Source organism: Lethenteron reissneri, chromosome 41 (assembly GCF_015708825.2).
Source record: "Lethenteron reissneri isolate LAM-NWPU_2019-01 chromosome 41, ASM1570882v1, whole genome shotgun sequence".
NCBI classification, from domain to species: domain Eukaryota; kingdom Metazoa; phylum Chordata; class Hyperoartia; order Petromyzontiformes; family Petromyzontidae; genus Lethenteron; species Lethenteron reissneri.
In genome coordinates, this window is record NC_083819.1 from 6,427,708 (window position 1) to 6,445,291 (window position 17,584).

Here is a 17,584-nt window from a genome sequence, read left to right on the forward strand (position 1 = left end):
AGGTTCAGTGGGCCTTACCCGTTAGAATAAAAATATATAGTTTATAGTTGTTTGTAAAAGTTTTTTTTTTACTTTACACTAGGATGGTTTGTTACGTTTCCGTTGTCTTTGCTTCGTGTGCGAGTGAACTGTAGACTAAAGTGCACGGAGATAACCCTGGCTACAATCCGTAACGACGCCGTCTTATCACTCACTCCAGAAAGAGAGAGAGACAGCGTGTCTCTATGTACACACACACACAGACGGAGATACCCCGCGGAGCTCACACAGATTGTTGCGGAAAGTTAAATTAAGCACAAAGACACGTATGCCGCCTATAGCATTTACAAGTGTTGGGGCAAGTGTTGTTAGCGAGCACCTATTAAGACCTGTACAGCACACGCGGAGGGCGTGTGGTCAACACCACAACGCCCGATCGACTTTGTCTCCCCGGTGCTGATGTTTTAAACGTCGCACCGAGTCACCCGTTTTTAAGGCTGAGTCGACCCAGGACCGATTCAGATATTCGTCACTGAATATCGATCACGGCTCTTCTCCGGGTTTCGCAGCGCAGCGTGCTAACCACTACACTACCCCGCTCCGCACAAGCGCAAGGACACTGTGCGCACGCGCGCACACGCACACACACACGCGCACACACACACACGCACACACACACGCACACACACACACATGCATACACGCACGCACACACGCACGCACACACACGCACGCACACACACATGCACACACACACACGCACACACACACACATGCACACACGCACACACACGCACACACACACACGCATACACGCACACACACGCACACACACACGCACACACACACGCGCACACACACGCGCGCACACACACGTGCACACACGCACACGCACACACGCACAGACACACACACGCACACACACGCGCACACAACCACACGCGTGTACACACACAGACGCACACACACGCGCGCACACTCACACCGGCACACTCAAACACGCACACACGCACACTCACTACCGGCACACTCAAACACGCACACACACACATGCACACTTACACCGGCACACGCACACACACACGCATATCCCTCTCGCCGACCTGAGCATTTGTGCCGCGTGTCACGAACGCTCTTGAGCTGCGGCCACGGAGAGAGTCACGCAACGGAGGCGCCCGCTGATGTAAAACAATGCCCCTCGTGTTTGTTTACAGTGGCGCTCAAGGGATGACTTCAGCGTTTCTATTCGCGAGTGCGTGTTTGTCGTCGTGGTGGTGGCGAGCGGTGGCGCAGCGGTTAGCGGACTGCGCTACGAACCCCGGCGACCCCGAGTTCGGTTCCCACTCACGACCAATAACAGCGGCGAATAATTGAACCGGACCGTAATGTGGTGTGTATGAAAGGCCAGCACTGGGGAGACAAAGGCGACCGGGCGTGGTGTTGGCCACATCACCCCTCGTGTGCTGTGCCGGCCTTCATGGGTGCTCACGAACAGCACTTGCCCCAACAGTCTGTTAAGGCTACACGGGGGGGGGGGGGTATTTGTCTTTACGTTATGTCTACTCACGTGTTTTTGTATCACCGTGTAAAGCACATGTTTGTGTTTGTGGTTCGCTCGCTTTCTGCGTTATTCCCAAACCTGCCACCCCACCCTACCTGAGTTCGATTCCCGGCCATGTCTCACATGAGCGGCGAGGCGATGATCTCAGCAGGGTCCTGTGGCCAACGCCCTTTATCCCCCGACGAACCCACGTTCACCAGCTTGGCGAAGTATGGTCAAGCGACCCCGACAAGACATTGCTTTGGGGGAGGCAGTGGATAGTGGAAGAAAAAAATATCCGTCCGTCGTTATGAATATAATTGACATTATTAACGTTCATGTAACGTACACCGGGACTGTTAGACCACACGCAAAAGCCGAGGTTTATCCCCGCAAGATCCCCATATGATCCCCCATAAGACCTCTTCATCACATTTCCGCTAGAGATAACATTCGTGGTGCCGTTCGCTCCACGGGATTATCCCTCTCGAGGGCTGTGTCCCGGGGGGGGGGGGGGGGGGGGCGGGGGGGCTGGGTAATGCGATACGAGACAGCCGAGGCGAGGACGGCTGGCGATGAATATCTCCCCCCCCCTCGTTTCTACCGCTCGTCTTGAGACCCCGCTGCTGCGAGGGAAGAACTCCGAGCTGACATCGGAGCTCGTCTGCTCTGCATGACGAACTCTCCGCTTCGTCGAGCGCGCGTCCTCCGTGGGCACGTCGCTGCACCGCCGCGTCTTGTTTCACGTCGCATTCATAATCAACGTTTTTGGGTTTAGATCGCGTTATTTATAAATGTGTCGTAACCCTCCACCACCCGACACGGCCAATCAGTAAAAAAGTGTCACGTTGACAAAAGACAAATAGTTCACTGCTTTAGCCCACCGGTGTGTTGAAGCGTGAAACCACAACAATTTACAATTTGAGTACGACGTTTCGCTGGTAATGGCATCCAGCATCATCGGGCAATTCGCCAGAATGGTGAGGCTCTGCTGTGTCTCCCGTTCTTATATAGAGCAGCAGCAGGGTGACGTCATCATTAACTCATTAACTCACATCGCGTGTTTACGGGGAGCCTGAGCACCAAGGCGCTTGACGTCGTTTAAATAAAATTAAATAAATAAACACTCGGTAACGACAGCGGTGAGTGATTTAGATGGCAGGGGCAGTATCAGGGCCGCGGAATGAGTGACCCCCGTTACAGAGGGCACGTGCGGGTGTGGGGGGTGGTGGTCACGAAAGGGTGATGGGGGAGGGACGGGACGGAGTGGAGGGGCGAGGGGAGGGAAGAGGAAGGGAATGGGCGACAGAGACGAGTCGGTGAGGCTTTAAGAGATGAACAGAATGAGGTTTAGGAGGAGGGGAGGGTGGGGGCTGCTTAGTTGACAGGGGAAGTTGATTCCAGTGGAGGGGTTCAAGAAAGGAGAGCGTCACAGGGAGAGGGGGGGGGGGCAGGGAGAGACAGAGAGAAGATGGTGACCGGAGAGCACGAGGGGAGACGAAAACGGAGATGAGAGAGGCGAGATATCAGGTGGGGCAAGGCCGTGGGCACATGTAAAGCAAGGCCGTAATTATAATATAATATAAAAATTTGCTTAAAATATAAAAAAATGTAATAATAATTGCTATGCTATGTAAATAAAAGGAACAATTTGCTCAACCTTGGCCACAATATCTGGACTTGTCTTCGTATAAATCAATGCATAGATTTCTGTTAATATGATTGTGGTCATGGTTGTACTTTATTAATCCCTAATCTCAAACATTTCATACAATGAAACAAGAAATGGTAAAAAAAGTAAAAACAGAGGAATGTAATACAATACACTATTAGACCTTATTGTAGAAAATTTATAAAAAGTCCATTCCATGTGTTAGTGAATTTTTTTTATATTTTAAGCAGAAAATGGAAGGAAATTCGTTTTCAAATTTAGATATTTTTCTGGGTTGGGACCCCCAGACCCCCTGGTAGATCTGGTCCCCCCCAATGTTGACTCCATGGCTACGGCCTTGATGTAAAGAGGAGTTGTAAGATATTTTTAAAGACAACGGTGTAGAGAGAGAGCGAGAGGGCCCTTCGAGAGGTTCGGTGCGGCTTTGCTGAACGAGCTCCCGCCACGTTGAGCGCGAAACGTCGGACATCGTTGCCGAGTATTCCCACCGTATTCGCTCAGCGTCGTACAGAGGCGCGAGGAGGAACCACGGACGAGCGGGAAGGGCTGCAGCAGCCGCACGGTGAGCAGCCGGCGCTGCCAACAAACTGCCCAAGCTCTGCGGTCCTCTACATATATGTCGAGGTGGTTATCGGCCTGTATAGACGGTGGGGGAGGGGGGGGGGTCCACATTGCCACCGTTACCGCATCACTCCCGGAGAGTCGGGGGGGGGGGGGTTTCGGCTCCTGGTCGTCAACGGAGTTTAGGAGAAAGTAATTGAGCCCAACATTCCCAAAGTAGGGATTCATCTTCTTGGTTCTTTCGGTAAAGTCACGTAGAATGGAAATAATTAAATAATAAAAATACAACATAATTAAATATTTTTTATAATATCTTATATTATTTTATTATGTTTCATTATGTTTTATTTTTATTATTTTATTATTTCCATTCTACGTGACTTCACCGAAAGAACCAAGAAGATTCCCAACGTAGAGAAGACCGGACCCCCCCCCCCACCCACCCTCCTGACAAAAGAGCAATCTTAACTCCTGAGACTCGGCGAGGCTTTTTTGGCAGATGAATGAATAAATAAATAAGCACCTAAATAAATAAACAAACGACTGCCATTTTTTTTGGGGGGGGGGGGGGGGGGTTAAATCTCAGCGGGGCTCTTATCAGCTCGGCACATGGCGACACCGATAAGAACGCCACGTACGTTGCGTGCGGAGCGAGGCACAGGGATGGAGAGAGAGAGAGCGAGAGCGAGCGAGAGAGCGAGAGGGCCCTTCCTGTCCGCCTCCATCGCTCGCCTCTGCGGCCCAAAGGTAACCGCCACGGGCTCGTCACGCACGCGCCACTAAGGGGGGCAAAGATTGCCCCCGTCATGAAATTCACTAATCGTGGATGAAATCGACAGACGGTGGACTTTGGGTAAAGATCCGCGGGGGGGTTTTGGTCCCCCTCGAAACGCGAGCAACGCGCAATCGGCGCGAATCTGCGATGCGACGCGTCGGAGGTAAAGGGGGGGGGGGGTTAGTAGATCACACGCGGATTTGTAAAACTCCCGAACCCGCGAGGCTGCGAGGTGGCCCCGCGATGGGAGTAGAGCAAAATTGTATCTCGGATCCAGCTATGGTGGAGCTTTGAGCGGTTATCTCGCTCGGTTTGACGTCGTGGCGTTTCTTCGGGGTCCCCCAGGTTTCCCTGCCCGCGTGAAACGAAAACGGTCATTTCAAAAGAATTGGCCAAACATCCCAATGTAGCAGGACCCTCCCGAAAACGCGCCTTGAGACTCGGCGAGAATTGCCCTGATTAGACGGAGGGCCATATCGTGTACGGTATCGATGTTATTATTTGACATATTTCACTCGTGTGAATTGCGTGCAAAGGTGTGCGTTGGTGTGCGTGAGTGTGCGTGGGAGGGTGTATGGGTGTGCGTGTGCGTTGGTTTGCGTGGGTGCATGAGTGTGTGTGCGTGGGTGTGTGTGGGAGTGTGCGTGAACGTGTGCGTGGGAGCGTGAGAGTGTGTGTGTGTGAGTGTGCGAGCGTGCGTATGTGCGAGTCTGCGTTGGTGTGCGTGAGCGTGCGTGGGAGTGTGCGTTGGTGTGCGGGGGTGCATGAGTGTATGTGCGTGGGTGTGTGTGGGAGTGTGCGTGGGAGTGTGCGTTGCTGTGCGTGAACGTGTGCGTGGGAGCGTGAGAGTGTGTGTGTGTGTGTGAGTGTGCGAGCGTGCGTACGTGCGAGTCTGCGTTGGTGTGCGTGAGCGTGCGTGGGAGTGTGCGTTGGTGTGCGTGGGTGCATGAGTGTGTGTGCGTGGGTGTGTGTGGGAGTGTGCGTGGGAGTGTGCGTTGCTGTGCGTGAACGTGTGCGTGTGGGCGTGAGAGTGTGTGTATGTGAGTGTGCGAGCGTGCGTACGTGCGAGTCTGCGTTGGTGTGCGTGAGCGTGCGCGAATCGCGTGCGAGTGTGCGCGAGAACGTGGGGGTGTACGTGAGAGAGAGAGGGGCAGAGAGAGAGAGAGAGGGGGGCCGAGAGCGTGCGAGCGCGAGTGGCGTGCGAGCGACCTGGCCGTGCGCGTGCGTGCGTGCGAGAGGCAGCCAGGGCGCAGGCCGTGAACTTTGTCCCCAACCATGACCCCGTGAACTTGGCTTGGCTCCTTTCACTCCGCTCTCCCTCATCCACCACCCCCCTCCCCACCCCCCACTGCTCCTGTTTTCTTTTTCCGAAATTTTCCTGATTCTTCAATAGCGGCTTCTCACGCAAACACGCAGCTTCCACACTTTGTTTACGTTACGGACCCAGACTCACTGGGGGTGACTGAATGCCCTCCACCCAAACCCTCCTACTGCGACGCCCCCGGTACACCCCGCCCACCCCCCCCCCTCTTTTCATCATCCTCCTCCTCCCCACATCCCTCCTACACCCTTACAGCCACCCACCCACCCACCCCTTACTCCGCTCCCCCCGGATCGCTTTCTTTTCCTAAATTACACGCAAGAAGAATTATGACTGCGTGCGCTTTGTGGGCGCAAAGACCCCGGAGCGGAAACTGGCGTCCATCCAGAGCCCCCCCCTCCACCCCCCCCCCCCAGTCGCCCCCCCCCCCCTGTTTATCTCATTACGAGTAACAATAGCAGCGGCCCACGGCTTTGTAGCCGAGTTTTCGAAACGGCCCGCGAACCGGACTTTGCAGGTGTCCCTTAACCAACTGCGCATTGCATCTCATTTAACCACCAAAGACAAAGATCCCCCGTATAGCCTTAACAAACTGTTGGGGCAAGTGTTGTTAGCGAGTCGCACCTATGAGGGCCGGCACGGCACACGAGGTGGTCGATGGCCAGCACCAAACCCGTCCGCTTTTTGATATTTTAATCCCTCGTGGCGATGTTTACACACTGCTGAGTCGACCTAGGGGAGGCCCATGAGCGGTTCAGATAATCGTCACCGATATTTGGCCGTGATCGAGAATCGAACTCGGGTCGCCGGGTTCGTAGCGCAGCGCGCGGACCGCTCGTTACACTACCGCTCCCCACTGTCTTATAACCGCTACCACCATCACCACCAACATCATCAGCATTTTCCTATTCTTCGGGTCTTTCGGTGAAGTCACGTAGATAGGTTCAAAAAACTGTCTAAAAACTACGACGTTTCGATCGCAACACAAGCTATCATCATCAGGTGGAGATGACGACCGTTTGTGTTGCGATCGAAACGTCGTAGTTTTTTGTTCTTTTTTTTTACCTATCTACGTAACTTTACCGAAAGACCCAAAGAATATGAATTCCTGCAGTCACGAAAGCTTCAAGTCAAGATCATCACCATTGGACGACGAAGGCATCCTCAGTGTCCCACTGCACCATTGCCAACGCAGCCACAGCCGCAAGCCGCAAGCAGCAGAAGCAGCAGCCCTCAAATCGCTGTGCGGGTCGGGGGTCACAGCGTCAGCCTCCGTCCCCGTCGAGTCAAATAAAAACCCCTCCAGCCACGCACACCGAGCGCCCGGGTCAGGCGCCACCTTGCAGAGCGATGACACGAGCCGCGGCTTTGGCTTCTTAGGCCAGAACCCCCCCCCCCCCGCCCCCCCAAAACAAACGACCCAGCCTCGCCCGATAGGAAAAACAAGCGCCCATGTTCACTGCATTGCGCACACAACTTCCTCCCCTCCTATACGGCGGTGGATGGAGGGAGGGTGGTGGGGGTACTAACTCGACAGGGGCTCTGGGATTCAACACAAAGCCCCCCCCCCGCCCTCCCTCCCCCCCACCCCCCCCCTTCAAGCCAACCATCCCTCCCCGTTATGGCAAGAGGGAATGTTTGGGTATAATCTATAAAACGTTAAGTTTAACAAAATAATTATATTGCAAAGTGTGCTCTTCATCATCTGCCAGGTGGCCCACGGAGAGAGAGATTGGGGGGCGATCCCAGTGCAGGGATTGGGGGGGGGGGCAGGGCAGGGATTGGGGGGCGATCCCAGTGCAGTGATTGGGGGGGGCAGTGCAGAGATTGGGGGGCAAGCCCAGGGCAGGGATTGGGGGGCGACTCCCAGGGCAGAGATTGGGGGGCAAGCCCAGGGTAGGATTGGGGGGGGGCCCAGGGCAGGGATTTGGGGGCGAGCCCAGGGTAGGATTGGGGGGGGCAAGGCAGGGATTGGGGGGCGATGCGATTCGGCAGCGAGAGGCGCAGACGCAACTCGAGTGCCCCACGGAAGTCGACGGCCGCGCGTGACAAACAACAAGCAAAGCTACCCCGTGTAGCCTCTAACAAGACTGTTGGGGGGGAGGGCAAGTGCTGTCAGCGGGCACTAATGGCTGAGCCGCAACGGCACGCGAGGGCGGGTGGTGTGGCCAACACCACGCCCGGTCGCCTTTGTCTCCCCAGTGCTGACGTTTTATACACACCACGTCAAGGTACTCATTCAAGGCCCAGTCGACCTAGGGGAGGCTCAGAATCTCGTTCAAATTATACTCGCCGCTGTTATTGGTCGTGAGACGGGAATGGAACTCTGGTCGGGCGGGTTTGTGGCGCGGTGTGTTAACAACTGCCCCACGACAAAGACAGAGCCCCCTCCCCCTGGCCCATATAGCCTCAACAGACTTTTGGGGCAAGTGCTGTGAGCGAGCACCAATGACAAGGCCGGCGCGGCACTCGAGGCTGGTGAGTGGGTGCCCACCACGCCCGATCTGCTTAGTCTCCCCAGTGCCAATGTTTACACCCTCACCACCACCACCACCACCACCGCCTCCACGCTGAAGGCACAGGCGCGCTGACACATTCCTACCGCCGAGTTCAAAAAGATGTCGCGACAAAATGTACATGGCAGTGAGAGCCCGAGCAAGAGGAGACGATGGACAAGGGCAGATCGCGTCCCGTGACTCACCCAGCGCAGAGTACCAGACACTCGTTTCGAGTTTGATGAACATTCACTGCGCCATGAGCCAGAGTTGGTAGCCGTTACTCCACCACAGTATTCCATAGACTCGCATTGGGTCTCATATAGTGGGCTCACATACAGATTCACAGACTCACATCGAGACCCACAGCCTCACGTAAAGACACAGTCTCATATAGAAACGAACAGACTCACATAGAGACCCATAGACTCACATAGATATCCATAGCCTCACATAGAGACCCATAGCCTTACACAGAGACCCTCAGACTCACATAGAGACCCACAGACTCACATAGAGACCCACAGACTCACATATAGCCCCATAGACTCACATGGATATTCATAGCCTCACATAGAGACCGATAGCCTTACACAGAGACCCGCAGACTCACATAGAGACCTAAAGACTCACATAGAGACCCACAGTGTTACAAAGAGACCCACTGGCTCACATAGAGACCCACAGACTCATACAGAGACCCACATACTCACACAGAGACCCACAGACTCATACAGAGACCCACATGCTCACACAGAGACCCACAAACTCAACAAATAGACCCACAGACTCATACAGAGACCCACATACTCACACAGAGACCCACAAACTCAACAAATAGACCCACGGACTCACATAGAGACCCACAGACTCACACAGGGACCCAAGTCCAAAACGGTAACCACTGCTCCACGGCGGAATCCGTCCCAGCAAAACCGACACTCGAGGACGAGGAGGAGGAGGCGAGTTTGTGGGAGTCGTGGAGTCATTTCCTGGTGGGATCATGAAGCAGCCACAACATCCTGACGCCTTTCAATCTCCCCTCTCGCTCTCCATTCCCCCGCCCCCGCCACCAACCCCCCCCCCCCAACTCCTCATTTTCCTCGGATACATCTAAACAATTAATCATTGTCTAAATTGCGTGTTTGGACAGGGGCCACACGTCCGCATGCCTGCGGGCGACTCTTTCGATGTGGTAATTAGGGTTGTGTAATAAGCTTTGAGAGAGAGAGAGACTCACAGAGGGGGGGGGGGAGGGAGATGGCGAGGGAGATGCAGGGGGGAACGTGGACGTATCTGAGAGAGAGACTCACAGAGGGGGGGAGGGAGATGGTGAGGGAGATGCAGGGGGGGACGTGGACGTATCTGAGAGAGAGACTCACAGAGGGGGGGAGGGAGATGGCGAGGGAGATGCAGGCGGGAACGTGGACGTATCTGAGAGAGAGAGAAAGGGGAGACTTTTGACTTTTAAACAACTTTAATTGCCGCCAGCAGCAACATCACTGGAGGCGATTTCGATATGAAATACACAAAGTCACCAGCAAACAAATGAAAATGAACGCTACAAATCCACGCGCTGTGGCGCTAAAAGCACCGCGCACAACACGAAAGAAAAGCCACGTGGTGGTGGTGGTGATCATCGCGCACGCCACGATGACGAGCGAGCGCTTCAGAAGGTGAACACGAGGGTGCCGTCCACGCTGGTACAGAGGGCTTTTCCGGCTCCCCAGCGTTCGAAGAAGACGTGCACATCACCGACATGTGTGTAGAGAGAGAGAGAGATGCGGAGGGCAATGTGGACGTATCCGTTTCATAGCCCTCACGGTGTAACCACGCACCGGCACACACGCCACCGTCATTAGCGAAATGAAGACGGGAAAAAAATATGGTGAGTCTGCGGTTGCAAGCTTCACGTGCATCATCATCATAATCATCAGCAACAGCAGTAGCGGCATTTAATAATGATGATCTCTATCGATTCATTCATCATCAGCATCTATCTCTATCATCAGCATTTAACAATGATGATGTTTATCGATGCATTCATCATCAGCATCTATCGCTATCATCAGCATTTAACAATGATTATGTTTATCGATTCATTCATCACCAGCATATATCACTATCATCAGCATTTAATAATGATGATGTGTATCGATTAATTCATCATCAGCATCTATCACTATCATCAGCATTTAATAATGATTATGTTTATCGATGCATTCATCATCAGCATATATCACTATCATCAGCATTTAACAATGATTATGTTTATCGATTCATTCATCATCAGCATATATCGCTATCATCAGCATTTAACAATGATTATGTTTATCGATTCATTCATCATCAGCATATATCGCTATCATCAGCATTTAACAATGATTATGTTTATCGATGCATTCATCATCAGCATATATCGCTATCATCAGCATTTAACAATGATTATGTTTATCGATTAATTCATCATCAGCATATATCACTATCATCAGCATTTAACAATGATTATGTTTATCGATTAATTCATCATCAGCATCTATCGCTATCATCAGCATTTAACAATGATTATGTTTATCGATTCATTCATCATCAGCATATATCGCTATCATCAGCATTTAACAATGATTATGTTTATCGATTAATTCATCATCAGCATCTATCTCTATCATCAGCATTTAATAATGATGTTTATCGATTAATTCTTCATCATCAGCATCTATCACTATCATCAGCATTTAATAATGATGATGTGTATCGATTAATTCATCATCAGCATCTATCGCTATCATCAGCATTTAATCATGATGATGTTTATCGATGTATTCATCATCAGCATCTATCTCTATCATCATCAATTAATAATGATGATGTGTATCGATTAATTCTTCATCATCAGCATCTATCGCTATCATCAGCATTTAATAATGATGATGTTTATCGATACATTCATCATCAGCATCTATTGCTATCATCAGACCAACCACTGAATTCGTTGTCAAACTGTGGCCATCAGAAGTCGCATGCCAGATGGGGTTGCACGGATGACTGCCATGCTGATGAGACCTCGTGAGGATGAATCCGGTCCACGTTTGTTTCGCTGTGTCGCCGCTGCCTGTGTGGGAAGGCAGCGTTCACCAAAGTACAAGACAAAGATGCCCCGTGTAGCCTTAACAGACGATAGGAGCCAAGTGCTGTTAGCGAGTCGAACCTATGAAGGCCGGCACGGCACACGAGGGTGTAAGGTGATGAACACCACGACGAGCGGCCGCCTTTGTCTACCCAGTTGTTGATGTATATACACACCGCACCGGGTACTCGTCTATAACGCTGTTTCAACTCGGGGGAAAGCCGAGAATCGGTGTGTGGGAACCGCCCCCGAGTTAGTAGCGCAGCGCGCTAACCACTGCGCCACCGCTCCGGGGATAGAGATCACCCGTACAGCCCTAACGCGCACATGTACACGGGCACGCGCTCACGTCTCGACTCGCAGCCGCCACACAGCACAGCACGTGGCTCTCTTAAATCACGGCTACTGTGCGTATGGGGATAATATAATGCACGCGAAGCTCCGATTTGTGAGCGAGGGTCCAGACATAAATCTACAGCAGCAACAGCCTTTGTAGAAGAATGTTGCAAAGTCGGTATTACGATTATTATATATTTTTTTTTCTTTGTATCGTAATTCATCCGATTTTTTGGGGGGTATTTTTTTTGTTAGTTATTTTCCCCACGAGAATCCACTGAGGTTTCGTCCATACAGTGGGAGCATAGGACCAGAGCAGAAATCGGTACCACCTCTAAGGCAGCAACCACTACCTTAACCGTAACCGCTTTATGTACAAAGATAACTCGAGTTAATTACTTTATTAACCCCAACTCATTGCCATTTTTCATCACGTAATTCGCTGTTATTGGTCGCAGGCATTAATCGGAACCACAATACGGGATTTTTGGGGGGTTAGATCGCGTAAATATATAAATGTGTCGCTAAACCCTCCACCACCCGACACAGCCAACTAGTAAGGGTTTTCCCCTTTTTTCTGGCAAAAAAACTGACACCTTTTTGCAAGGAATCATGCTTACATTATACACAATACTTGCAGTCAAATGCAAAAAAAAAACAATACTCTGATAATTTATGCATTGTCCTTGAAACTGATAGGTCCACACCAGAGACAGCTTTCTTTAGAGCCTAGTCTCATATGGTGTTCGACCAGATGACGCCAAAAGGGTTGTCACGTGAACAGAACGTGCCAATTCGTAACTAGTACAGCACCACCGGTGTGTTGGAGAGCCAAGCCAAAACATTTACCATCTGAGTACGACGTTTCGCCAGTAATTGCATCTAGCTTAATCAGGCGAAAGTCAGATATGTGGAGAAATCCTCCTGTTTCTTCGCTTAAATAGAGAGGTAGATGTGTTGACAACACTTGTGTGCTTTTCTTGCGCAAAGCGGGGGGGGGATGTGGGGATTAACGAGTCAACGTACATGATGCATGCGCATTAGCGAGCCCATTGCTCTTGTGATCTTGTACTTCCTGTCGATTGTGTCTACTACAATAGCCGTACCAAATTAAAATCACTAAAGTGATTCCACCTTTAGGTGGTACTGACACGTGATGTTGCTGTGCTGGATTCATGTACTGTCATTCGCGACGTGGCCAGGTTGAACAAGACAATTTCACTGCTGATGATACACTCTGTGTCGAAACCGGTGCAGAGTTTTACTCGCATTATTCACTCCTAGCAGGCCATGCGTCCAATGGGTAGCGTAAGAAATGCTTTTGTTTGTTTGTGGAGACGGGTTACATGTGCAGGAGACATCGTCCGCCTATCGATGTTGTTGTTCTTTATATTCTCCACAACTAGGCGAATTATTACTTTGAAGAATGAAAACAAATATTGATGCTTTCAATCAAATAATGGCGAACAGTGGAACAACGCAGATGTCCAGAATAAACACCTCCTCATTCATATTCTTGGTTGTTTCGGTAAAGTCACGTTAATAGAAAAATAATTAAAATAAAATTAAAAATACAAATAATCAACCAAATTTTTAATTTAAAAATACAAACAATAAACATCATCGCACCTAAATTGTGATTTGAAGCTTTCGTGACTGCAGGGATTTATATTTTTGGTTCTTTCGGTAAAGTCACGTGGAAGGGAAATAAATAAATAAAAATGTATTCTCACGACGTTTACATTTTTTGCTATGGATTTCACACCTGATGATGATTGCTTGTGTTGCAGTCGAAACGTCGTGAGAATCGTATTGTTTTATATTTTTGTTATTTTATTATTTCCCTTCTACGTGACTTTACCGAAAGAACCAAGAATAGAATCGCACCTCCTTCTGGCTCTGCCATTCCTCCTACGAAGACGCTGAACCTCACTCGACCGATGCCCACCACCTCCTACAATCTTCTTGGTTCTTTCGGTAAAGTCACATAGAATGGAAATAATAAAATAATAAAATAATACAAATTAAACATAATTGAACATAATAACATAATTCTCACGACGTTTCGGCCACAACGCAAGCAGCCGTCCTCAGGTGAAGAACAGGTCTGTCGAGAAGACAGAGTCTGAATGACACACCCCAGGCTTGGAGCGTCTATTTAAGCTGGAATGGAGGGGGAAGAGCGCCTTAGAGTCTGGACGGTACAGTAAACCCACTGTGGCCTGCCCTGCTTCAACGGGAGTAAGAGCGAAACGACACGAACTCTTCACTCCTGAAGCCCTCTCTCTGCGTGGCCAACGGACAACAACATTGGCATCGAGCTTCTGCACGCAAGTGCTGCCACGTGCAATGGAACATAATTTAAATCAGAATCGCAAATTCGCCCGTAGACGAAGGCTCGCAATCGGTGCACAATTTGTCAGCTGACAACCGCGCAAAGAGAACGCACGGAGAGACGCGCACTCGGAATTTCGACAGAGAGACGGAGAGAGATCGGTGACGGAATGGCAGCTAAAGGGAGGGCCGACATTTCGATTTAAAGCTTTCGTGACTGTAGGGATTCATCTTCTTGGTTCTTTCGGTAAAGTCACGTAGAATGGAAATAATAAAATAATAATAAACATAATAAAATAATTATCACGACGTTTCGGCCACAACGCAAGCAGCCGTCCTCAGGTGGAACCAAGAAGGAGGGCCAACACTTTCGGACAATTTCCCTTCATCATAAAGGCCGCTGCGCGAAACGTAGACTCGTAATGTTTTAATTTTCGGGGGGGGGTGGTGGGGGGGAACAGCGTGATATATATATTTTACTTGCGTGTGCTCGCGCACAGCGCTGCTGATGCGCGTATTTGTGTTCTCGACGGGGCCGTTAGGGGCAGTCCCCAGCGCCCCGTAGTTCAGTCGACACCGGGGTCTCGGGCGAGCTCTGGTTTTCGTCCCACTCCGTGCGCTGTCATTGTTAGCGTCAAGAGGTCGGCACTTCTTACTTTACCGAGAAATTGCTCAGGGGATGGACATTTAACAACATATGGCAAATTCGTTTTCATTTCATTATATATTTTTTTCGGGGGGGAGGGAGGGGGAGGGAGCGGTGGGGGGTTTCTGGCCGAATACATTTCCGAGTAACAGCGTTGTGTTCGGGCGTGATGTCCGACGTTTCGCACCACGGGCTGGGCGCTTGTTCAGGAACTCAGTTGAGCGACTCAATGCAGTTCCCGAAGGAGCTCTCGGCACGTGGAGTGAAAGGTCGGACACGAAGCTGAATAACGGAGATTCGAACCCAGATGAAATCAAATTCGGCGAGCCGAGATCCGCAGCCCCAGCAGCAGCCGGAGACGCAAGGGAGGGCTTGAGCTCCCCCTCCCCCCCACCCCCCATTCAGTTCCTGGGCAAGCTCCTGGCACGCGGAGCGAAACGTCTGACGTCGCGCCGAACAGCACGCGCTCCAAGCCCGAATCCACATCATCAGAGAGCCACGCGGCGACACGAACGCGACAAGCTGCCGAGTAAACAAAAAATAAATTCGCGGATTAACCGCGCAATTGTTGAACATGTGGTTCACTTTTAGCGAGCGAGAAACCCCGCGCGTGCCTTGGACGTGATCATCGGTTCGTCCCTCTGGACGTGACGTCCTGCCAGCCAGCGAGCAAAACTTTTTTTTTCTTACGTAGTATGAAGTTACAAAGTGTAGCCTTGACCCTCGCCACTGTTGGCGGAAGGGCCTCCGCTAGAGGGAGCTCTCCCGAGGCACCCCCCCCCCTCAACCTCCTCCTCTATCGAGTGTACGGTAATCTGGGAGTACGATTCCACGCCGGCCACACGTGTTGGAAGGTGTGTGTGACAGTGTGAGTACCCACAGTTTAAATTTCGATTCAAAGCTTTCGTGACTGCAGGGATTCATCTTCTTGGTTCTTTCGGTAAAGTCACGTAGAAGGGAAGTAATAAAATAATAAAAAATAAAACATAATAAAATAATTCTCACGACGTTTCGGCCACAACGCAAGCAGCCGTCCTCAGGTGAAGACCGGGTCTGTCGGGGAGACAGCGTCTTCACCTGAGGACGGCTGCTTGCGTTGTGGCCGAAACGTCGTGAGAATTATTTTATTATGTTTTATTTTTATTATTTTATTACTTCCCTTCTACGTGACTTTACCCACAGTTTGTCCCACTACGCGTGACGTGCCGAATGAACTAAGTCAGGTTGCACTCATTTTGATTTAAAAACAAACCAAAAACTTGCCGCATTGTTTCAACTGCTGCGGCCCTGGGTCAAATCTCGCGACCTCTGACCTCCGGATTGAAAGTCGAGTGCGTGAACCATTATGCCACCAAGGCAGGATCTATCCCCGTTATGGGTTTTTTTTCAAATGTAACGTTATTACTTTGGGCTAATTAAATTTAAATCACCGCTCGCAAAAATAAATAAACTTTGGGTGAAACGTGGCCCAAGTGAATATGAGTTGGAGGCTTTAATTATTATTACTATTATTATTTTACGAGGAAACATGAATTCCCCTCGAGTCTCGACTTAAGAGATTTGGCCAAGGGGGGGAAACACACACACACACACACAAACTTAAAATTAAAATCGGATGGGAAAAACAAATCATTCCCTCAACTCAAACTCCAAGCGGTCTCCCACCGCCAAGGGAAGGGGAGAGTGCGGTGGGGAGGGGGGGGCGGTTGAAAATGTTTAATTTTTTGTTGTTTTCAATTCTGAAAAGTTCCCTAAAACCCTGACTACTGCAGGCAGCGGTGGCGATGCGCTGGGGGGGGGGACGGGGGGGGACGGGGGGGGGACGGGGGGGGGGGACGGGGGGGGGGTCCATCGCGGCTTCGGTGCTGCTGGCGTCGTGGGCCCCCCACGGCAGCGGCGTCGTCTCTCGGGGCGCGCGTGGGAATCCGCCAGCGAATAAACACGGAGGGGCCCTCGTTTGGCCAGCAGTCGTCCAACCCGAACACGAAGCCTGCAGCCTCCGACGTACATCTGAAGGTGTGTGTGTATATATATAAATGTATAAGAGCCGACGTTTCGAGGCAATGGGGCCTTTCTTCACGGCGCAACAGAACCAGGGCCTTGTCCCGGCGGAGCGGCGTTTCTTTCCCCGTGGCGGCACCACCAGACGACAGCAGCAACAGCAGCCGTCTGGAGCTTTCTCTCAACAACAACAACAATCGTCTGTAGCTCTCTCTCTCTCAACAACAACAACAGCCGTCTGTAGCTCTCTCTCTCTCAACAACAACAACAACAGCCGTCTGTAGCTCTCTCTCAACAACAACAACCGTCTGGAGCTCTCTCTCTCTCTCAACAACAACAACAGCCGTCTGTAGCTCTCTCTCAACAACAACAACAGCAGTCTGTAGCTCTCTCTCAACATCAACAGCAGCAGCCGTCTGGAGCTCTCTGTCAACAACAACAGCAGCCGTCTGTAGCTCTCTCTCAACAACAACAACAGCAGTCTGTAGCTCTCTCTCTCTCTCTCAACGACAACAACAACAGACGACTGGAGCTCTCTCTCTCAACAACAACAGCAGCTGCCGTCTGTAGCTCTCTCTCAACAACAACAACAGCCGTCTGTAGCTCTCTCTCAACAACAACAACAGCAGCCGTCTGTAGCTCTCTCTCAACAACAACAGCAGCTGCCGTCTGGAGCTCTCTCTTAACAACAACAGCAGCCGTCTGGAGCTCTCTGTCAACAACAACAACAGCAGCCGTTCATCACCAGGTAGCGGTGAGGTCACCACGGCGCTTGTGCCATGCTAGGTGCGCTTCGA

General features: G+C 51.0%; 1 long non-coding RNA gene across 1 annotated transcript in view; it reads left to right on the forward strand.

Annotated features, from left to right (window-relative positions):
• The first annotated feature begins 4,394 nt into the window (after positions 1-4,394).
• LOC133352660 (uncharacterized) overlaps positions 4,395-17,584 on the forward strand; it is a 41,079-nt gene continuing 27,889 nt past the window's right edge. Inside the window, exon 1 of the long non-coding RNA XR_009756284.1 lies at positions 4,395-4,499. This is a non-coding gene — a long non-coding RNA (uncharacterized LOC133352660). The remainder of the gene's footprint in view (positions 4,500-17,584) is intronic.